Raw genomic sequence first — 23,297 nt, 5'->3', positions numbered from 1 at the left:
GCTGTCAAAAAATGTAAGAGGCAGGATTCTGTGACCCTCAGAGCAGGCTTCCAACACCAGAGACCTTCAGCTCACAGTGGAGATGGGACACGGAGCCTTTAGCCCACAGGGTCATCCCTGTGAGCCGAGGCACTGTATTCATACAGGGTCAGGCTCTTTTCCAAGTATCTTTACGTAATCCATGTACCTCGAGCTGCTGTCATCTCACCACCGAGAACTCATTTCTAACATTCATCATGCTAGATAGCCAGTCTCTCATTTCTCCAACTTAAAAAATCCATCTCTGAAATTCACGACAGTGATGGCAGATGGCAAAGCATGGTGGTGTCCACCTCTGGGGTGTGGGCTTCCCGGAAAGAATCCCAGCTGACCACCCTAGAAAGTGCAAGAATAACATCATGCTGTACATAGTCAAGTGCAATAAATTACAGTTATCATAATGAGAAGGCAGAAATGAAACTGAGTTGTAGCTATTTGTTACAAGATAGTAAGAAGTAGAGATATTAGTATGGAAATAGAAACTTTTCCTGGGATTTAAAATCAGGCCAAATTTATCACTCGAGTTCTTTTAGAAAAGAAAACAGGCACTGGAGTAGACAACTTCTTCCAGATAAAGTTTCAAAAGAACATTTTTCAAATAAAGGACTCACATTAATATTTTATAAAAATCGCAAAAATAAATGAAATCTTAATTCAGTGCAAAAGCTAAGCTCAAACGACCAGTTTCTATTAAGTTCTGGTAACTTGACATCACTAGGATGAAGCTTAGAGAACTTAGGGTCAAGAGGCGATGGGTGGCTCAGAGGTTCGCAGCCGTCAGAAGTGAGCACTCCCCTGAATGCATGGGAGCATGGCCAGCTCCTGGCTGAAGTCTCCCACCCAGGTATCAAATCACCTTCATCTGAGATGCTGGCTAGAGAAGCATATGATGCTTTGTCCCAATGGGCTCCAAATCACAGTTTCTGCAGCGAGGGGGCCTATGTTGTAAGCAGACTTCACTGTCACAGGGACGACGCAGGGTCTGATTCATGGGACTCAGAAAGCGCTCGGCTACCCAGTGGCCAGCATCATGAAGCCGCAGCTGTGCGGCTGGGATTCATTTTGTCTCAGGCATTGACCTTCCAGAAACAACTCAGACTTTACTGAAATATCGACGTCCACATCTGGAGAAAGCCACACATTAATTCCATGCTACCCATTAGTACAAGTGTATGGATTCGTTTATTAAGTCCACAGGAGACTCCATGGAAGGAGAGATTAAAGCTCTTCAGAGAAGGTTGAGAGCGAGAGAACAGTTTCCAATGCAGCCAGAGTGAGGTTGAGGTGCTGGAGCTTTTCCGTGGAGGGATCTGTCAGAGGGGATGTGGGCTGCAGAGGGGACCCCATGTAAGGAGAGGAGGGTCCCAGGCCCTGGGTAGTGAAAAGAGAAGGTAGTCGAGGCAGTCAGGGGTGACCCCACATGCGGGAGGCATGCCACACCAGATCACGCCACACGCAGGCTCCTCCCAACTGGCAGGGCCTGACCCAGCCACGAAGGGCCAGGTCCCAGGATTCCCACAGCCCCAGGTGTACCTGAAGGGGCCGGGTCCCAGGATTCCCACAGCACCAGGAGTGCCTGGAAGACCCGGGTCCCAGGATTCCCACAGCCCTGGATGTGCCTGGAGGGGCTGTGCCACCTCTGCAGAGATGGAAGGGCTGGTGTTGAAGTCTGAGGATTTTGCCCTCGGGTTCAGGTCAGAACATCCCAGCACCACTTTCAGGCCAGGTCTGCCCTGCAGTTTTGACCACTGAATTGGTCTTAAGAGTGGCCACGCAACCCCCTCCAAGACACAAGTAGGGGACGGGTCACTTTCTGTCACCCTGTAAATACGCTGGGCACGACACAAGGGGGGCTGATGAAGTCAGGCCTGCCCCTCCAAGTCCACCTCAAAATCACCACCTGGCTTCCCTGTACTTCCCACCACCTCACACCGCCAAGCCCCTCGCTTCAGATTTTCTGTAGTCTGTATTCATGCCCTCGCTTCAGATTTTCTGTAGTCTGTATTCATGCCCTCGCTTCAGATTTTCTGTAGTCTGTATTCATGCCTGCTTAGGCCCCTACAAAAGTCCTCATAAAACCAACGCCACCTTTATCTGCCTCCAAAACACACACTGCTTTCCCATCGGGAAGGTCAGCAATGTGGTTTCCGGCCTGGTTCTTAGTCAAAAAGTTAGTGTCTGGTGGTTTCTGGCCTTTTTGCAGGACGGAGCACAGGGAACAGCCGCGTGGCCAGGCAGCCTCTGCTGTCCACCTCCAGCCCCGCTTTTGCAGCCATGTGTGATGTCAAGGGATGGAGTTAGGGTTTCTGTGGGTTTTGTTTTTGCCGAGGAAAGGATGTGCGGGTCGATAGCTATTGTTTCCTTTCCATTCCTGCGATTCTCTTTACATCTGTATATATCTATCACACCATGCTGACTTTGTGATGAGTCCTGTTCCTCAGAAACATCAAGCTGGGTTCCTTTTCAAAGAAACACACAGATCATATTTCTCCATCTCATTTTGTTTTCACAGGGAGCTTTTCTTATCAACAAAGGCACATGCTTTTTTTCTGGATATAATGTTTATCACGTCTGGAGAGCCATAAACAGTAAATACAGAGGATATCGATGCCCAGAATAGTTAGAGTATTTTGATGAAATCCTATTTTTAGATGATAAATTTCAAGATGTGTCTATAGTATATTGTTTAAAACAATTAAAGACATTTGAGACGTACATAAAGTAGACATTTTTAATTTAGGGAAACTTATATGCCCTTTTTTAAGAAGCCATTCTAATAAAATAATCTGACTAATTGGCCCAAAATACAATAAGTATCACTTTCTAATGGAGACCAAAGGGAAGCTGAGAGCCTTTTCTGTACTGCCGTTGGATCACTGCAGCCGCCTCTCGTAACACCCGACAGAACCCAGTGAGGCTCTGTGGGCTTCCTGCAGCCCTCAGGTAGGCTGCAGAGTCCCCTAGTCCACATCAGGGAGCCGCCGTCCCACACACCTCCAAAGCCTGTCCTCGCCTGCGGTTTTTGCAGAGCTCACGGTTGGAGGTGGAAATTTAGAAGCTCTGTGTCGCAGGAGAGGCTGTAGCACCCCCCCGGCAGCTCTTAGCAGGGACAGACCGACCCCCGCCTCGCCAGTATTTTAAGGTCTTTTGGTATTTTGCCACCATGTGGGGCGAGGTGGGCGGCTGGAGGACACGGCGTAGGCCTTGCCGCTGTCTGAGTCCCTCGCCACTGCAGGAGCAGGGCTGTTTCTGCAAACACTGAGCTGCTGGTGGCCCCTGTCAAACTTCTCCCACAAATTCTGAATCCGAGAAAGTGAAGGAAGGATGGTGGGGAAGTGAGGAGGCAGGAGCAGAGGCCACAGGGACCGACCAGAGATGTGGTGAAGACAGAGGAGCTTCCTTCTCAGGCTGTTTCTGGGAAGCCTGAGAGGCTGCCGGCACCACCCTCCGCTCACTCTCCCCTCAGCCTCTTCACTTCCCTTCCCGCCCCTTTCTTTCCTCCCCGCCTCTTCCCTTTCTTGCTGTCTTGTTAGTCCCCGTCCCAAAACTCCTGGCTCCTTTGTTCTGCTGCCATGGCCCCCACCCAGGAGGAGGTCTCAGGCACCATCCCGCTGTGAGGGATCCACGCAGCAGGTTCGTGCCGGGGCAGGTTCGTGCCGGGGCAGGTTCGTGCCGGGGCAGGTTCGTGCCGGGGCAGGTTCGTGCCGCGGCAGGTTCCTGCCGGGGCTGAGAGAGCCCTGCTGGGTTCCTGATGCCTTGTGCACACGGAGCCGCTGCAGTCATTTTTGGACTCTCCTGAATGTGTCCACATGCTCTGACCTCTCACCAGAAGGAACGCTGGTGGCCACATCTCTAGAGATCTATTTACTTTTTTGAGACCGGCTTATGAGATTGGCTAATTTTTGCATTTTTGGTAAAGATGGGGTCTCGCCATGTTGCCCAGGCTAGTCTCGAACTCCTGGCCTCAAGTGATCTGCCCACCCCGGCCTCCGAGAGTGCTGGGATTACAGGCATGAGCCACCACGCTGCCTCTAGAGATTCGCACCAAACAATATCACTTCTGCAGGAACTGTAGACAGATCAAACCCTGGTGAGAGGAACACTTTATTTCCCAACTCATTGTCCTAAAGCCAAGGTTGGAGGGATGAGCATCCCCTAAACACCGAGGCGAGATCATCTGGGTCTCACTGCCTCTTTTCACACAGGCCCTAGATTTCTATCTCTCTGCAGTTTATGCATCAGTAAAAAAAAAAAAAATCTCTCCCAGTACGCCCCGTTAGTTTTCAGCATTTTGTAAGCAAAATGAACTTAATACATAGTAATTCTAATTGAAGGTATGTACATAAAAAGCATGATTGAATGGCAATATTGTATCAATGGATGTACATCTGTAATATTTGTAAAAAAAAAATCCAAAACCTTAAAATATGAATTTACATATGTTAATTTCCATCTAAGTTCTGTAAATTGCACTTCAGTGATATCTGATAAGTGAATGTTTCTGTTAAGTGAATAAAAATATTAAGTAAAATTGTTCTTTCCTGGGTTGTTGGGCCTTTTTCATCAAGCAAAGTTCTGTGGGTCTCAAGACCAATGTGTCCACCCGCCCCAAAAAAGGGACATGATCAGCTCTAAATCCTTTTCCTGGCCAGGTGCAGTGGCTCACACCTGGAATCCCAGCACTTTGGGAGGCAGAGGCCAGTGGATCACAAGGTCAGGAGATGGAGACCAGCCTAGCCAACATAGTGAAACCCCATCTATACTAAAATACAAAAAATTAGCCGGGCATGGTGGCGCACGCCTGTAATCCCAGCTACTCAGGAGGCTGAGGCAGGGGAATCGCTTGAACCCAGGAGGCGGAAGTTGCAGTGAGCTGAGATCAGGCCACTGCACTCTAGCCTGGTGACAGAGTGAGACTCCGTCTCAGCACAAACAAACAAACAAATAAAACCTTTTCCTTTTTATAATAGTTACATCAATTAGTGGCCTCTGCCTGAGCAGCAGTTACTAGCCCGACATTAGCCTTACATATTTACTGTAAATGAACTCATTATAATAGCACGGGGCTGGAAATGAAAAGAACTCCCTTCAAGCCTTGAGCCCGCTTCTCATTAACTGCACAAAATGAATTAATCACTGCGTGCGTGACTTTGCACCTCAGTTTTCTCACCAGTATGTGAACGCAGCCTTAGCCTCCTACTTCCCAGGGCTGCTGATGGAGGCTTGAGGGGTTGAAGGGTTATGAAATCTGAGATGTTCTGAGTCCTCTCCCAGATTTGCCGTAGATTTGCCATAACACACTGAGCATGGGTGTGGCTGGTAATTTCATGCAGAATACTAAGCCAGGTGGGAACTGGGATGAAGGGATTCCCAAACATCTCAGGGGCTTGCGCCGCAGCTCCATGTCGGTGTGTGGACTGAACACCCCAGAATCCAGTAGAGTGTTTTCCCCGTGACACGTCTTGCTGCTTTCCAGGGGCCTAACTGTGGGCATGGCAGGCCCAGAAAGGGACATCCCTGTGCTGGCGGAAGGGACTTCGATTTCTCACTGTCACCCAGGAAATAGACTAAAATTACAGCCATGCTGAGCACGGGGCTCCAACGCTGCAGCCGGACGGGCTGGGATAAGACGTCTTGTTTGGAGGTGTTGCTCTCGCCCACCCCTACCTCCCTTCAGGCCAGGCCGTGGGTGCCTGCATTGTTTTTTTTTTTTTTTTTGTCTGTGTGTTTCACATTAACCACAGTGATTCTCCACTCAAGGGAGGGTGTGGGGGGTCTCAGGTGGGGGCAAAGGCAGAGGTGGGGGGGCTCTGAAAACACCCCAGGAGATTCTGACACCTCCCCCTCATCCGCAGGTGGGGGTCATTCCTCCGGGTGGGGTGTCGGTGCCCTAAAGAGCATCTCATTTCTTGGGCCTTATGATAAATTACCCCATAGACAGCAAAACAAGGGGTCAGGGTTATGGGCAGAGAATGAAGAAGACCTGCAGGTGTAAAGAGCGTTCAAGATGAACCCCAAAGGCTTCAGAGTTGCAAGGTGGGTCAGTGGTCCCCGGCCAGAGTCACTGAGCGTGGAGAATCAGTGTCAGGAGGGATGGTTTAATGGCCCAGGGACAGAAAGGTCTCCAGCCTTATCTCTTCATGGCCCAGAAGTGGCTCCTGGGGTTGGTCTTTGCTGTCACTCACAGAGGAGCCCCTCCTACCCAAAAAGGCCCTCATTCTTGCCAATGGGGGGTCTGCTTCTTGGTAACCCCACCAAACATAACGGCTCCACACATCTGCCCAGTCTTTCTTCAAGCCTGCCCTCACCCTAGACAGCCTCGTCTCCTATGTCATTTTTCTTTCTTGTTGAGAATTTTTTTAAAGCATGAAACCTGAAGTTATGATAAATCACCTTAGTAAGAGGTTTCAGCTAAGTGCATGTTCCCAAAGAAAGTAACCACCATCCACTCTGATTCTCAAAATCTGATAGGTGTGCATGGGGTTCGAGGACAAAGTGGCCACAGCAGTGGTCCTTATGCTCTGTGATTGACACACCGCTCTGTGATTGACACAACACTTCGTCCACTTTGAATCTATTTTTTTTTTTTTTTAGACAGAGTCTCATTCTGTCACCCAGGCTGGAGTGCAGTGGTGCGATCTCGGCTCACTGCAAGCTCCGCGTCCCAGGTTCACGCCATTCTCCTGCCTCAGCTTCCCGAGTAGCTGAGATTACAGGTGCTCACCACCACACCCAGCTAATCTTTTGTATTTTTAGTAGAGATGGGGTTTCACCGTGTTAGCCAGGATGGTCTCGATCTCCTGACCTCGTGATCCACCCACCTCAGCCTCCCAAAGTGCTGGGATTACAGGCGTGAGCCACCACGCCTGGCCCGCTTTGAATCTATTATTTCCGGTTCCGTTAGTTGGGTTAAACTTGATGACAGAAATGCACTCTCCCTGGAGGGTTTCAGAAAGCCACTACCCTTAAAGGGCCAGCTTTCCCAAAAGAAAGCCTTTCATCAACAGAGATGAAGCCAGGAAGAGACCAAGGAAAATCATGAGCACAAATACAGAGGACCCCAGAGCAGTTGGCCTCCATCCACTGGCCTATGAGGATTACACATTGCTTGATGAAACCCAAAACTGAGGTGGCTGAGAACCTCCGCATGTTCCCACTGCTCAGAGCTCAAGACCACAGGAGGATGTGCCTCACGCACCGAAGGAAACGACCTCACAAATCTTCGTGGATGGAATATTTGGCTCCGTCAAGGAGTGGGCTTGGTATGGAATGATGGGAAGGGGATGCTGTGTGGAATCAGGGGGCTGGAGTACAGAGTGGTAGGGAGAGGACCACAAGCACACAGCTCTGCCCTGAGGACACGGCCCCTCCAGAGACCACATTCACCCATCTCTGTCCTGAGGATGTGGCCCCTCCAGAGAACACGAGCCCACACCTCTGCCCTGAGGACATGGCCCCTCCAGAGACCACATACACCCGTCTCTGTCCTGAGGACATGGCCCCTCCAGAGACCACATACACACAGCTCTGTCCTGAGGATGTGGCCCCTCCAGAGACCACAAGCACACAGCTCTGTCCTGAGGATGTGGCCCCTCCATAGACCAGGAGCACACAGCTCTGTCCTGAGGATGTGGCCCCTCCAGAGACCACAAGCACACAGCTCTGTCCTGAGGATGTGGCCCCTTTGTAGACCAGGAGCACACAGCTCTGTCCTGAGGACGTGGCCCCTCCATAGACCAGGAGCACACAGCTCTGTCCTGAGGGTGTGGTCTCTCCATAGACCACATACACCCGTCTCTGTCCTGAGGACGTGGCTTCTCCACAGACCCACAAGCCCACAGCTCTATCCCTGAGGTATGAGATAGTTGCTTGAGAAGCCAAGCACAGGGAAAAGTGATTGTCCACATTCTCATCCACAGCCCCTCAGCACTGCGGGCCCCCAGCACTCCTCTCTGGACAGTGAAGGAGACAGCCTCGTGGTCAGCTCGGCAGGAGACTTTTATCCTTTCAGTATTTAGTCAATATCAAAAATATCAGGGCCTGGGGTGGTGGCTCACACCTGCAATCCCAACACTTTGGGTGGCCAAGGTGGGAGGATCACTTGAGGCCAGGAGTTTGAGGCCAGCCTGAGCAACAGAGCAAGACCCCATCTCTACAAAAGAAAAATACAAAAATTAGCCAGATGTGGTGGTAGCAGCCTGTGGTCTCAGCTACTCAGGAGGCTGAGGGGGGAGGATCACTTGGGCCTGGGAGGATTGCTTGGGCCTGGGAGGTTGAAGCTGCAGTGAGCTGTGATCATGCTACTGCACTCCAGCCTGGGCAACGGAGTGAGACCTTGAGACCCTGTGTCTCAATAAAACAAACAAACGAACAAACAAACAAACCCCAGCTGTCGTCACACTCTGAACACCACCTGTGCATGTGGGCCACTGGGGACGGTGGGTGGAGCCCACGCCCTGTGTTCACGCGTGCGCACCTGTGACTGCTGAGACCCGGGACGCTACCTCCACTGGTGCTTCATTTCATCTTATTCAGATGAACACAACAGGGACCCACTCCTGGATTGGGAATGGGCTCAATTCTGTGCCTGGACACAGAGTTAGCACTGGAGCAAGCACATGTTCCAGCCTGCAAGCGGATCCTGTGCAGTACTATAGGTGTGCTGCACCCTGGCTGGTTCTGCACACGCTGTTCCAGCGACACGTTCTGTTCTCGAGGCCCCTGCACACAGCCAGTCCATGTCGAAGCTTCTGCATCCTGCCCCGTGCCCTCTGATGGAGGAAGAATTAAACTGGGCTCGAGGGCACATTGGCATCTAAGAGTCGCAGCACCTGGTGCAATGCAACTGCTCCCAATTGACCTGCCCCTCGTGCCCACGGGCTCAGGGCCTGGGACTCAGGGCCCCAAGTCATCCTAGGACTGCCCGGCCCTCCTGATCCCTCCAGCACCACACACAAACCTCCTGGCCTCCCTGGGCAGTTAACTCCACACCAGATCATTTTTCAAAAGAATGCAAAGTAGGTTCAGAAATTCCCTGCCAGGCCTGGCCAAGCATGACCTAGGGTCTCACAGGAATCGGGGGAGGCCAGAGAGGGAGGGGCAGACATGCCCAAGGCTGAAGCTGATCACCAGAGGCCCCGGGAGCTGCTTTTTCTCACTCAACCAACACAGGACAAATCTCTCATGCAATTTCATGAAGCCAAATATGGGTACTTTATGTAGCTTGAAAGGAATTTAGTTGAACATCTGTTAAGCACCTGCTACCTACGAGGCACTGTGCTAGCGGCTGAGGGAACGACAGGACAAGGCCAGGCTGCCCTGTAGCTCACTCTCTGGTGCAGAAAACAGGTGAGGAGAGCCCGAGAGGCTGGAGGGGAGTGGCTCCCTCTGCCGCTGTGTGCAGTGAGTTCTGTGTTGTTAACAGCTCTTACTGCAGGATGGAGGAAACGGGAGCTGGGCACTGACAGGACACAGCCTGTAAATCAGCATCCCGGGGGCCTGGTGTGCTAGGCTTAGTCATACATATAAAAAAACAACCAGCACGTCACAAGACCCTAAGATTTTATGGAATAACCAAGAATAGTGTGACCAATGTCGCCTTATGAGAAGCTGAGGATGCTGCTGCCCAAGCCTCTTCCTAAAGACGTGCCCTCGTCACAGCAAAACTTCGACTAAGTTCTTCCCTGTCTACGTGTTCTGACATTTCAAAACGGATCGATTCCCCGACGGCTACGATTTCTGAGCAGACTTAGTAGCCACAGGCCCCATCTCCTTCACACTCACGTTTCAGAATCCAATGCCCAGATGTCATCCGATGTTTGCCTCAAAGGAATCAGCATGGGACGTGGGATGGCAGGCAGGGACCAGATCAAAGGAGACGGCCCAGAGATGATGGCACTGGGGCTCACTCTGTTCTACTTTGCAGGCGTTTGAACATTTCCATAATGAGATGTTTAAGAAGAAAAGGAAAGGAAAATGACCATTATTACTGTTCCTGAGAAGGAAAAATAAGTATCCCTTCTCTTCTTTCTTGTAAAGGGAAGATCCCAGGCAGGCTCTCGCCACTGGTGGGGCAGTCAGCAGTGTGGACACGGATGTCTGGGCCGGGGGACAGCGCATGGCTCCAAATGAGAGGAAAGGGAAGAAACCGCAGGGGTGCAACGGTGGGCTGGTGGGTCTCAGACAGAGGGGAGGAAGAGGGCATGAGGGATCCCACGGGGCAGGGGCCACTCTCTTCCGAGGGCAACAGCCTGGGGTACAGGAGCTGATGGTGTCTGGGGCTAGTGTGGGTTATGTCCGGTCTCTGTGCCTGGCAGGGGCCTCCTTCCAACGCTGCTCCTGCCTGAGCATTTCCAGTCAGAACTCTGTGGGGAGTGTGTACACATGTGTGTGCATGTCTGTGCTTTGCACATGCATACACGTGTTGCATTGTGTGCATGTGTACACATGTGTGACCATATGCTGTGTGCATTGGACATGTGTGTGCATGTGTGTGCTTTGCATTCATGGACATGTGCTGTGCATGTGTTCTGTGCATGTGCGTGCTGTGTGCACATGTATTGCGTGTATGCATGTGTATGTGTGTGCTTTGTGCACATGTGTGCGTGTGTCATGTGTTGCACATGCATGCATGTGTATGTGCTTTGTGCACATGTGTGCATGTGTGTGTGCTGTGTGTTGCACATGCATGCATGTGTACGTGTGTGTGCATATGTGTGTGTGTGCTAGATTTAGCACACGAGAGGCTCAGAAGGGAGCAGGGGCAGCAGCTGTGTGATCAGGCGTGGGTACCAGCCCCCTCCGTTCCAGCCTCCTGGACATCCCCTGGGCCAGTTGCTCTCCAGGCTCTGAGTGCTCTTTGCTCTTCAGGCCTCTCCTGCCCTCAGTCCTCCGTGTGCTGGTGATGCCCAGATCTGGACCTTTCATCAGCTTCCCTGAACCCTTCTCATGGCTTCCTGAGGGCGGCTTGATCACCACTTCTTGATCACCACTCGCGTGTGCTTGCCCATCCCTCCAGGGCCCTCCTAACCCCAGCCTCCATCGGCCCTGGTCCTGCTTGTTCTTCTTGGAGATGCCCCCATACGGTGTCCCCTATACCACACAGATGTGCAAAAGGTGACACACCACCTCGCCATGCCTGGTGGCTTCCCACATTAAGACTTTTATGCTAAGCATGAGTTTTTTGCAAATGAAGACATTGGTGCCTCCTCCTTGTCTCCTGGAACTCCCAGCCCCGCATGCAGCCAGCTCTGTGTGGAGTGAGGGGAGAGGGCTTTGGAACGAAAGAGCCCTGCCACTTTCTGGCTGTCATTTCAGAAAAGCATTAGACTCCCTCAAGTTTGCTAGTTCATCTGTGGATGATGGCAGCCCCAATGGTGCCTGCCACCTGGATGTGTCATGAGGCAAGAGACCTCAGGGCCCTACACTTTTGGGGAAGGGGCGAGCTTGGCCACTGAGGGAGAAGTGCGGGCGTCAAACTCGACTCCTCCCGGGAGCCCCTTGCTGCTGGCTCAGGATGAAACAGAAGGTCTGAACTCTACTGCTCTCTTCTGGAGCTGCCGGAAGCTGCCTGGTTCAGGTGGACATTATGTATCATTAAATAAAAGACAGTGAAGATCATGGCTTCTCATACAAGCCAATGAATTTTGGTGGATAGACTTCCCCAAAATAGAATGTGCACTTGGACACCCTAAGCCAATCTCGGCATTGCTGGTGCGAGCCATCCTCACACAGCTTGGAGGCCAAGGACAGGGGCGTGGCTGCTGCTTACGGGCAATCAACAATCCACCCTGACCAGCCAAGGGGCGGCTCCGGGGCCCCAGCTCAATTCCAGGTGTCATCGGAGAGTGGGGGTGTAGGAGGGGCAGGAATTCCTCAGCAAAGCACATTTAGCCAAGTGTTCTCTCCCTCTGTCTGGGAAACCATTTCAGCTGCTTTAGCAGACGACGAAACAGCAGTGGCTTAGACAACACAGGAAAACACGACTCCCCCAAGGAAACGTCAGACACGTCCCTGGAGCTGCGGGACGTGCATGGTCTTGGAAGCCCCCTCTTCCCACTCAGGTGCTCACTCAGCCTCCCGAGGTTGTGCTGGAGTACAGCAGGGCATGGGGCTGGGGTGGTGAAGGCGGGAGAGGGGCATGGGGCTGTGGTGGTGAAGGCACTGGGAGGGGCGTAGGGTGGCCACTGTGGAGCCTGGCCAGGTACCAAGGGCTGCCCAGCTGCGTCCAGGGACCACCTCCCCCTGCACCCCACAGTGGGTCACTCAGACTCGAATCTGCACAACTTTCTTTCCCCTGCTTCCCTGGCCCTTCCGAGCCAGGAGATGTTGTGATTTGCCTCGTAAAAAGTAAGCCCTCAAATTCTATTCTTGGGGCTCATGAATGAATGAAGAAAGCACTACAAAGCCAAAAGGAAAGGAAGGTGCATCAGTTCCTCCTGCAACACAAACTTCCAGCCGCCCCACGGGGCTGCTACAGGCATCAAAGGAAGGCATACCAGGGAGCCCTGGGTAAGCTGCCCGGATACAGGCACAGCCCCAGCCTGCAGCCCACAGCCCACAGGGAAGGCTGAGGACACACCAAGGCCACCCATGCATACCTCCACCCCCGCTGGGACCCTGCGAGCCAGCCCTGTGCCCAGCAGGAACCTAAGTCACTGGGTCCTGCCATTGTGGCACACATAAGCCACGGAGCAGATGAAGATATTTAAAACTACCGGGTGTCAGAACATGCCACACTTTTCTAACCACATCCAGTGACACCTCTTATTAGTTTAATTAAAACTGAATGCTTAATTTGGCCATATGGAGACAGAACACAGGAAGTTGTACCTAAAAGCACTCATTAGCGCCTGGACAGTGGGATCCTCTGGGAGGTGCTGCTGGCGGTGGGATTCTTACGGCCGTGTGGAGAAAAGTCAGCCTGGATGTGCAGCCTGGCCCCACCACCTGGCCAACTACTGCCTCCAATGTGCTTTCCCGTGTATCACATAAGAATAGTAGCGGCTCAGGCCAGGCATGGTGGCTCACACCTGTAATCCTAGAACTTTGGGAGGCCAAGGCGGGCGGATCACCTGAGGTCGGGAATTCGAGACCAGCTGGCCAACATGGTACAACCCCGTCTCCACTAAAAATACAAAATTAGCCAGGTGTGGTGGCACCTGTAATCCCAGCTACTTGGGAGACTGTGGCAGGAGAATCGCTTGAACACAGGAGGCGGAGGTTGCAGTGAGCCGAGATCATGCCATTTTACTGCAGCCTGGGCAACAAGAGAGAAACTCCTTCTCAGAAAAAAGAAACAAAACTAGAGCAGCTCTCATGCAGGGTTTTTGGAAGACTAGAAATAAAGCGTGTAAAATATCTGATATGTAATAGTCACTAATAAATAATGGTTGTTGTGATTAGCTAATATACTGTCAATAACTCTTCATTGACAGTGGTGTGGATAAAGAAGAAGCCCTTATTTCAAAGGAATCAAAACACACCACAACACAATTTGATGTAATTTGATACATGGTTATCTCACCTGTAGACAGTGATTTACCTGAAAGCAGGGGAGATATTTGTCTCAGGGATTCAATCTGTAATTTTCAAATCAGTGAGCATACCCTTTGTCTGTATCATCAGATTCTATCGTATGCTTCTTGAGTGAAAAGATATTTTTAATTATCTTTTCTTCTTAAGGGATTAAAAAACCTGAGAATATCAATTGTGCCATTCCTGGTTCAGCATAATAAGGTAAGGTGTCTATGACAGTAGATTATTATCAACACACCCACCTCACTGTGGTCATCAGACACTTGCAGAGGAAGTACCTACCTAGAGACACATGTGTGGTCTTGGCCAGGGAACCAGAGTCCCACCATCAAGAGACTTATGTGCGTGTGTCCCCCACCAGGAAATCCTAATGGACCAAATATCTAAAAGCACAGAGTTTCAGAACTAAACTCTAATCTAGTGCAACCTCATCGTTGGTTTAATAAGGGGGTGAATTTTTTTACTATCAGAAGGAACTTTTCCTTGACCGTTTCATACCATTTTTCTTAGGGTATGTGAATGCATTTAAGACAATATTTTGTTTCCTCTCATGGCAAATATAAACCTTTATATTATGAAGTTTTCTAGTGTATGAAGTGAGGCTTATTTGTGTTTTCAATAGACCAATGACTGCTAGAAAAATTTCTATCCTAAGAAAACAGAAAAACAATCAAACTCGGGAGAAATCTCCTTGCCCACAGAGATTACAGAGCAATTCTTTTGTGACCCTAAAGAGAAATACATAGCACAGGTGAGGTGCTCAATGACACACAGGCATTGAGGAGTGAGGGGTGAGTGATCACGGTGCATGTCTGAGATGGAATTTCATTTCACGTTGTATCAGAGCCATTCACGACAGAGGAAAGCATCAGGCCACGCGGTGCGGTGGGAAAATGGGACAGTGGAATGCACTGCATGGAAAGAAACAGTTACCGGTGTCTCTCTCTGAGTGACAGGCTTGTGGATGATGTTTCTATAATTAATACATCTCACATTTGCAATTAGGAAAAATTATTATTTTCAAAATATCGATGCCAATTGAATTAAGTCACAGGAGTGACGGAGCCTAAAATTCTACTGCGATGAGATGACCAAGAGGCTAGCGCAGACACTTACTTTAAGATGAAGGGAGTTTTCTTTGAAGATATTTTTTCTCTCCTGCTCAGGGGTCTTTTTAAGCCCCTTTCACTTGGAAGGACAATTATAGTGGAGATAATCCCCAAAGCTGCCCCTGAAGATGGGTCCCGCTACTGCCGTGGGTGCTGGACCTGGTGTGGCCACTTCTGATTCTGGGGTTTGCGGGAGAGGCCTGCCAGGACGTCACCTCTCCAGGCTCCTCCCTGGGTCAAAGCTTCAGATAGAGGGTTTCCCGGTGTTCCGGCTGGCACGGAGCCTCCTGAGCGCTGGCCCAGTGAGCACCTCGACCCCCTGAGGTCAGGGTGGCTGGAGGGCCAGTCCCAGGGGTTTCAGTCAAGTCCCAGCTCAAGGAAGCCACTGGGGGTCATGAGCTGCTGAGCAGGAAGAGAGCAGTCAGCTTAGAGGCTCTCAGGGAAGAGGCCAGGAGCCCTTCCTTAGGTCTGAATTGTCCAGGCGCCCACCCATCCTTGGCCTCTGGCAGCTCCTGATAGTCAGGGAAAGGTGACACGGGAGCCGTGTGTCACACCGAGGGAAGCCAGCCCCAGCCTGAGCCTGACCATCTGGCTCCAGCCGTGACCTCCGACAAGACACTTTCTGATCTTAGTTCATCTTTGTCTGAAAATGAGGCCTCTACACCTACAGGTTACATGAAATGTGTGACGTGGGCAGCAAAGTCCTGGCAGGTGGTGAAAAACCCCATACATACCTGTGAGATGAGAAGCCACTGTGCCATGGCCCCTGGAGAGAGGAACGCAGCCCCTCAGGAGCCCCCTCAATCTGAGCATCCAGCATGGGGCTCGGCTTCCCACTGTGGCTGCACAATCTCCGCAAACTTAGGACCTTTTGAGCCTCTGAAATGGGTCTCCTGGCTGAAGTCAGGGTGGCCAGTGGCCTGTCTCCCCTCCTCCCCTCTCCCAGGACCCGCCATTCCCGCTGTCTTCTCAGCCAGCAAGGTCCTTGCACCCTGCTCTCCCATGCACCCCCAGTGCTCTTCCTGCACCCCCGTTCCTCCCACTGCTCCCCTGGTCCTCTCCTCCTCACCCCTATCCTTCCCCCTGCTCCCCCCAGGTGAGCTGTGGGGCTTCCATTCCAGGCCAATTCTTCCAGTGATGCTCCCTGGGCTGTCCCAGGTTCCTTCCTGTGGGCGTTGTAAGTTCTTTGAAGCTGCCAGGTGCCAGGCTCCCAGACAACAGGACTCAGTGCATCATGCTAATATACAATACATAGTGCCTGCTATTTACAATGTAATCTTAATGTATGGCACACAGCACCTACTACATAATGCATAGTGCTTCCTATATGACCTTGGCATACAATCTTCACAAAACAGACTGAGCACCTACTACATAATCCACAGTGCTTCCTATAGGACCTTAGCATCCAATCTTCACAAAAGAGACTGGAGAGGAAAACCAGTTGTGGTCCTAACACTGCCTGTTTCTCACTGTGCCTGCCTTGGTCAAGGCACCTGACCTTCCTGGGCTACAGTTTGCCCTTCTGAAAATGGCATGTGTACTGGAGGACTTATCGCTCACAGGCCTAAAGTTCTATAGCTCTGTACAGCCACTCAGGAAAACAGCAGACAGGTTCCTCAAAAAAACACAAATAGAACTACCGTGGGACTCAGCAACCCACTGCTGGGGAAACACCCAGGTGACAGGAAACCCGTGGGTTGAGGAGACATCGGCACCCGCACACTTATCGCAGCACTGTTCATAATCGCCAAGGTATGGAATCGCCCTTGGTGCCCAACAACGGAGAATGAATAAAGAAAATGTGGTGTAGATACACAGTGGAATACCATTCTAACATGAAAAAAATGATATCCCAGCATCTGTGACAATATGGATGAGCTTGGACATCATGTTAAGAGAAATAAGCCAGGTACAGAGAAACAAGTACTGGGTGATCTCATATGGAGCTCTTGTGTGGATTTCTTGTATGTGAAATCCAAAAATAACACAAAATTTTAAGTTGCTCTCCTAGGAACAGAGAGTAAACAGTGGTTATGGAAGCTTGGGAGGGGAGGATGAGGACAGGGGATGAGGAGAGATTGTTCTACTGCACAATAAGCTGACTTTGGTTAACAATAAAATAGCGTATATGACAAGATAGCGAGAAGAGAGGCTTCTGAGTGTTCTCGCCACAAAGAAATGATAAACGCACGGGGCGATGCATGACACATGCATGATACACGGTGATACACACACAATGATGCATAATGATACATGATGGTACATGCATGACACATGCATGAGGTGATACATAATACATGCATGAGGTGATAATGACACATGCACAATGATGCCTAATGATGCATGATGATGGTACATGCACAATACATGCATGGTAATACATGATAATACATGCATGAGGTGATAATTATAATATATGCATGAGGTGATACATAATGATACATGCATGATGATGCATAATGATGCACGATGATGGTACATGCATGATACATGATGATGCAAGATGATACGCACAATGATCCACCCTTGAGGAAATGGGCACGCACACTACCCTGATTGGATCATTACACAACACAGATATGCATGGAAACAACAAATCACACCCCATAAACATATACAGTGTGTCCATTAAAAGTTACATACATAAACTTTTTAAGTCTTCTGCAACCTAGCTCTGTCTCGTTTGTCTTTTAAGCTTTTCATGCACCTGCTACTCTTATTCTATCATTCATGGCACCCAATGCAGTGCTCTGTGCGTAGATGGTTTACCGCATGTAGTAAGAGTAAATGGAAATAAATTTCATGCTTTCTTGCTACTTATCTTACACTAAAAAGTATCAGGTACTTGACTATGTACTCAGCACTTGCCCCTCACTTTTCATTACTGTTTCTAATCCTCACAATGTTAAGGAATGGGTATTTTTGGCCTCACACAATAAATGAGGAAACAGCATTAAAGAGCTTAAGCAACTTGCCGGATACATCAAAGCTACACGGTTGGAGCTCTTAACCTCCACCCAGATGGCTTTCAGCCGCTCTCCAGAAACCTGAGAATGTGGGGAGACAGGCGGTTCTCTAACACAAAGCTCTTCTGTTTATCCAGTGAGAATCTATGGTTCTCCCACAAGGGCTCTGACAAAGTTTCTTGGACCCAAAAGGTACTAACTGCGTTTCCCAGTTCCTGGGAATGTAAGATCTGGAAGTCACGGAAAGAGATGATTTTGGGGCCTCTGGTCAACATCAAGGCACCTGCTGAGGTGTGAAATGTGAGCACTGTGCCCTGACATGGTGGGTACATGTGGAGCACACCCACTTCTGACAGCCGACTGGGGCCACGAGTGGGACCAAGAAAATGTGCACCTATCTCAACTTTGGTCCTGAGTGTGGAACACACATACACACACAGACACACAGAGAGAACTTGTGTATAAAGAACGCATCGTCTTCACAAGATGGTCACCTGGGAGAGGCAGAGCCAAGAAAGACCCCACTCCTCAGAAGCGTGGCTGGTGAAAGTCCGCGCTCACGAGCACGGTCACTGATAACGCCTAGCGGAGGTCTGCGCTCACGAGCACAGTCACTGATAACGCCCAGGGAGGTCTGCGCTCATGAGCACAGTCCCTGACATCGCCTAGCGGAGGTCCGTGTTCACAAGCAGTCACTGGTAACGCCTAGCGGAGGTCCGCGCTCGTAAGCACAGTCGCTGATATCGCCTAGCGGAGGTCTTAGACGGGCCACACGTGTGTCATTATCACACACTCATTGTAAGAGTTTGCAGATACTTCCCCAAGGGCTACATTTATCCGACTGTGGAAAGAGCTTGCAAGCCAGGTCATGATTGAGAACCCGTGTGGACCCAGCAGCCAGACCGCAAGCCCACGTGGTCTGCCCTGGAAAGTGCCTGCCGTGGGTCCAGAGGGCAAGAGGTGAGGAAGCGCCACCTGTCCAGTGAAACCAATCCTGCCTGTAATGAGAACAGTACCAGCACTTGCCTGGGCACATTCCCTGGGATGGCGCAGCCACACCTGTGGGGCTGGAGCCTACCTTTGCTGCTGGACGCTGCTCAGCACCCACCCCTCCTGCTTTCCTTGGGAGCCTCCTTCCAGGCCCTTGGATGACTTGATGGGACCATTTCTTGCCACAGGAGCCAGAGGGTCCAGACGGGCCCCTCCCCAATGACACAGTGAGAAGAGAGGTGGCATATGAATGAACCCTGACCTCTAAGATGCTCACTCCTGAAACTGTGACTCTTGAGCTAAGGACACAAGGAAACGCCCCGCTAACTGCTTCTGCCCAGCCGTCTCTGGCATAGCAGCCCAGCTCCTCACCTCGGAAAGTGCGTTAGCTCTCTGCTGTCAGCCCACATTGCTGCAGCTCCCGGGCCCAGATATCCTAACAGCATGTTCCCTTTGGTGACTGGCCAGCGGCTTCTGCTGTTTGCATCTAGAAACCCCAAATGACAAAACGGCTCACAGCCTGTTCAAGACAGAGGGCAACACCACACCTCTAGGAAGGCTCCCCTCCAGGCAGAAGGTTTTCCATGCAGAGATGGGTTATATGTGCAGTCTTCTCCCTATAATAGGATAGACTTTGAAAGTAAGAACCCGTGTGAATGGAATCGATGCTGGACAGCACAGTCGCAGACTGTGGACCCCACAAATCTTCACATGTGACATGAGAGAAACAGCGGTCCCCAAAACTGTGGGGATGCTTTCCTTTCAGAAAAACCGGAACAAGCAAAATCACTCTGGAACAAAATGTCACTGGCACAAAGTACACCCAGAGTCTGTGCAGGGCAGCCTCCTCCGTCCACACACATTCTCTCTTTATGTTAGTATCAAAACTGCTAGAAAAATGAATATGGGCTCATTCAAAGCCATTAGCTCCCATACAACGCAAATGTCTCAATAGTGAGACTGGTGTGCCCATGTTGAATTTCCCCATGTGTGACTCCATCACCGTTCATCAAAGCAATGTGTCACGGTCCCTGTGCCCTTAAGAAAGCATGTCTCTTCTGTAATGTGTGTTTCTATTTCACCTCTCCCATCTGCTCAGGGACTGAACTGCCCTGAGAAATCGGAATGCTACTCCTGCTGCACCTACAAGCACATATTATCCCGCAGAACCCAAAACTCCTCCAGGAAACACAAAACAAAACAAGACTCCCAACTCTTTCCCTCCAGCCACCTCCACCCCCAGAATTCACTGCAGCCAACACAATGCCAGGCTTCAAGATGGGGCTGTGGGATGTTTGTCTAATTGTCTCCAAAATACTCACATAGAACCAAGGCTCGCATGGTGGCTCACGCCTGTAATCCGAGCACTTTGGGAGGCTGAGGCGGGTGGATCACAAGGTCAAGAGATCGAGACCATCCTGGCCAACATGGTGAAACTCCGTCTCTACTAAAAATACAAAAATTAGCCAGGCATGGTGGCAGGCGCCTTTAGTCCCAGCTACTGAGGAGGCTGAGGCAGGAGAATCACTTGAACCTGGGAGATGGAGGTTGCAGTGAGCTAAGATCACACCACTGCACTCCAGCCTGGTGACAGAGTGACCCCCCGTCATCAGAGGAACAGGCGTAAAAAAAAGAACCAAGGATCCAGCATTTTCTAATTTTAGGAACCATGAACCATCAGGTGCCGCCAAAGTTGAGGAGGCATTTTTCTAAATGCAAATCTTCACAGTTTCTTCTGCCAGAGGCACAGAGAGGGCTCACTGGATTTTCTGTTCTACCTCAAAGCCATTGCATGTTTTTTCTTATTTCTTGTTATTTAATTTTTTTTAAACAAGCCAACCAACTAAAATAACAAATTGATTTTCATTCAGGCAGCTCCCACAACATAACTGGCTGGACTCCAGTAATGTCCCACGCTGTGGAACATCAGGGCCCTCATCTTTAAAGATGTGGCTTGAGGTTTGCAGGCCTTATCGCTCATTAGCTATCCAGCCAGATGCAATTGCTCTGGAAGCAAGTAGCCCAAATAGACAGGACCTTCTGGAAAGAAGCCTTCAGAGGCTGAAAAGCATCTTGGATGAGCAGCCCACTCTCCACCCAGCGGGCAACTAAGTGGGTGGTAGTGTTGATTTCATTGCCTGTCTCTGCTTGGGTTCTCTCAGAAAGTCTCTGAGCCAAAGATTTGAGTGCGGGTGATTTATTAGGCACTTGCTCCCAGGCAAAAACGGTCAGGGGTGGGAGGATGAAAGGGAAGAAACCAAACCTTGCAGAAGCACTGTCCTCGCAGCTAACATGGCCGCGTGCAAACGTGCCAGCCAGCAGGATGTTGGCATCACCCTCTCAGCTAACATGGGCACACGCGGAAGTGCCAGCCAGCAGGATGTCGGCACGGCCCTCGCAGCTAACATGGCCACGTGCGAATGTGCCAGCCAGCAGGATGTCGGCATCGTCCTTGGAGCTGACATGGCCACGTGTGAACGTGCCAGCCAGCAGTAGTCAGCATGGTGCTGAGCACCCTCCGGGAACTGTCCTTACCTGAAATATGGGTGTGATGTACGGAGCACACGCAGCCACCCTGCAGCATAAGATGACTGTTGAGTACAGGACACACAGAACGAAGCTGGAAGATGAAAAAAAAAAAAAAAAATCCTGGCTTGCTGACTTCCTGGGGCACATACTGAGTGTTGGGAGATCATTTCCAGACTTAAATATAAGAGATAAGTAAACCCCCGTTTTATTTCAAAGCTTAGCATGCCTATAAGTCACCTGCAGATCTTGTCAAAATGCAAGTTCTGACCAGAGAGCCTGAGCTTGTGACTTAGATTATCTCCTGCTGAAATGCTGACGACACTCCAAATAGCAAGGGTTTTGGCCTCTATTATTTGGGGTTTTCTATCATTCACCATTGAAACTAATCCTAACTAATTAAAACAGTTTCACATTGGGGAGGAAAATAAAGCTTTTGTCTTCTTTAAACTACTAAGACTTAGGGTCTGTCAAAACCTCAAAAACTATATAGATATATTTCATTTCACTCGATTTTATTTGGGATACAAATGGAGACCAGAATCACAGCTCTCTTGGGAAACTGTTCTCAGCCTTCCTAGCTCAGCTGAAATGTCCTCTTCCAGGGACACTGGGCCCAGTGGGCTGTGGTGGGGTCTGCGCTGGCTCCCCGGGCGTTGTTCATACCTTGGAAAGCTGCAGAGCTGACTTCAGGTTGTGCCAATTCCTGTGCCTGCGTCATCCCTCACATACATAAACCGTGAGGCGCACAGGCCTCTGCCTGCGCCATCCGTCATCTACGTAAAGCGCGTGGCGCGCAGGCCTGCGCCTGCGCCATCCCTCGTCTAAGTAAACCGTGCAGCGCGCAGGCCTGTGCCTGCGTCATCCCTCATCTGCATAAAGCGTGCGGCGTCTGCATAAAGCGTGCGGCGAGCAGGCCTGTGCCTGCGTCATCCCTCATCTGCATAAAGCGTGAGGCGCGCAGACCTGTGCCTGCGTCATCCCTCATCTGCATAAAGCGTGCGGCGAGCAGACCTGTGCCTGCGTCATCCCTCGTCTGCATAAAGCCTGTGGCAGCAGGCCTGTGCCTGCGCCGTCCCTCATCTGCATAAAGCAGAGGGCGCGCAGGCCAGCGTGTTGGAAAACAACGCTTTGACATTGTCTCCTGGATTTTCACAGCTTCCCTCTCACAGGAGAACACGGGTGGACCCCGGCCCTGAGCACATCTGAGCTCTCTGTCTCCGGCGTGTGCTCCTGTTGAAGACATTCAGCCTCCGACTGCCCTCGGGAGAATGGAGATGCCCCGGTGCTGAGGCCAGAGCCCATGCGCAAAGCGAGGGCTGAGACCACGGAGGCCCCTTGTCTCCTCCAGCGGGTTCCTGAAGCCACCTCCCTGCTCGTGGAGGAAGAAAGCCGAACTGCAGCTCAGGGAAAGGTGGGCTTGCTGGCCTCGCTGGCGGCATCCGAATGCCTGGAGCCTCATGGTGGGTTCCGCTACTGCTGCCAGCAGCTGGATGTTTCGAAATTTGCCCGCTTTGGAATGATACGGTGAGACCTTGGCGGCCGCGCTGCCTGAGCCGTTGCTCTTGCGTTTGCAGGGGAGGTTTCAAGGCCTGCCGGAGTCAGCGGCTGCCTCGCCGCCCTGGGAGGTGAGCAGCCCATCCCCATGCTGGCTTCCTGCAGGATGCAACCTGCATTTTCACCCCAAACAGACGCAGTCTTGGACATCTGCTTGCCAGCATAGAAAATGCGTTGTTTCCCCCAAGTTTATTTTGGTTAATGGATTGAATTGGTTTTTTTAAACTGCATTGCTTTGAAACATCACTGGAATTTTTCAGTTTTCATATTACTACATTTTTGATGTATTATCATTAAAATGCTATTTTAATGATGGTCAAAGCGGCTCCCAAGCCCCCCTTCACTGGCGAAGCACCAAGGAAGGTGCTCAAGTGAGCTCCCAGTGTACGTGGGGCTGCTCTCGCTTTTGAAAAAAAGTGAAGGAGTCCGGGCGCGGTGGCTCACACCTGTAATCCCAGCACTTTGGGAGGCTGAGGCAGGCGGATCACGAGGTCAGGAGTTCGAGACCAGCCTGGCCAGCATGGTGAAACCCCATCTCTATTAAAAATACAAAAATTGGTCGTGCATGGTG

The 23,297-nt window shown here is 50.8% G+C and overlaps 1 long non-coding RNA gene across 3 annotated transcripts; it reads right to left on the bottom strand.

Moving 5' to 3' along the window:
* Positions 1 to 324: 324 nt before the first annotated feature.
* Positions 325 to 21,920, bottom strand: LOC116478855 (uncharacterized). 3 transcript variants are annotated; one of them, XR_009211007.1, is made up of 3 exons: positions 21,836 to 21,920; positions 21,179 to 21,263; positions 325 to 375 (listed from the first exon to the last, which is right to left on the bottom strand). It is a non-coding gene; the product is annotated as an uncharacterized LOC116478855 (long non-coding RNA). The 3 variants fall into 3 exon arrangements; XR_009211005.1 differs by lacking the exon at positions 325 to 375 and adding an exon at positions 9,893 to 9,953; XR_009211006.1 differs by lacking the exon at positions 325 to 375 and adding an exon at positions 19,106 to 19,130.
* Positions 21,921 to 23,297: the final 1,377 nt, after the last annotated feature.

This window comes from Hylobates moloch, unplaced genomic scaffold, assembly GCF_009828535.3.
Source record: "Hylobates moloch isolate HMO894 unplaced genomic scaffold, HMol_V3 SCAFFOLD_2, whole genome shotgun sequence".
Classification (NCBI taxonomy): domain Eukaryota; kingdom Metazoa; phylum Chordata; class Mammalia; order Primates; family Hylobatidae; genus Hylobates; species Hylobates moloch.
Note: the sequence above shows the minus strand (reverse complement) of the source record. Positions and strands in the feature narration are given on the sequence as shown.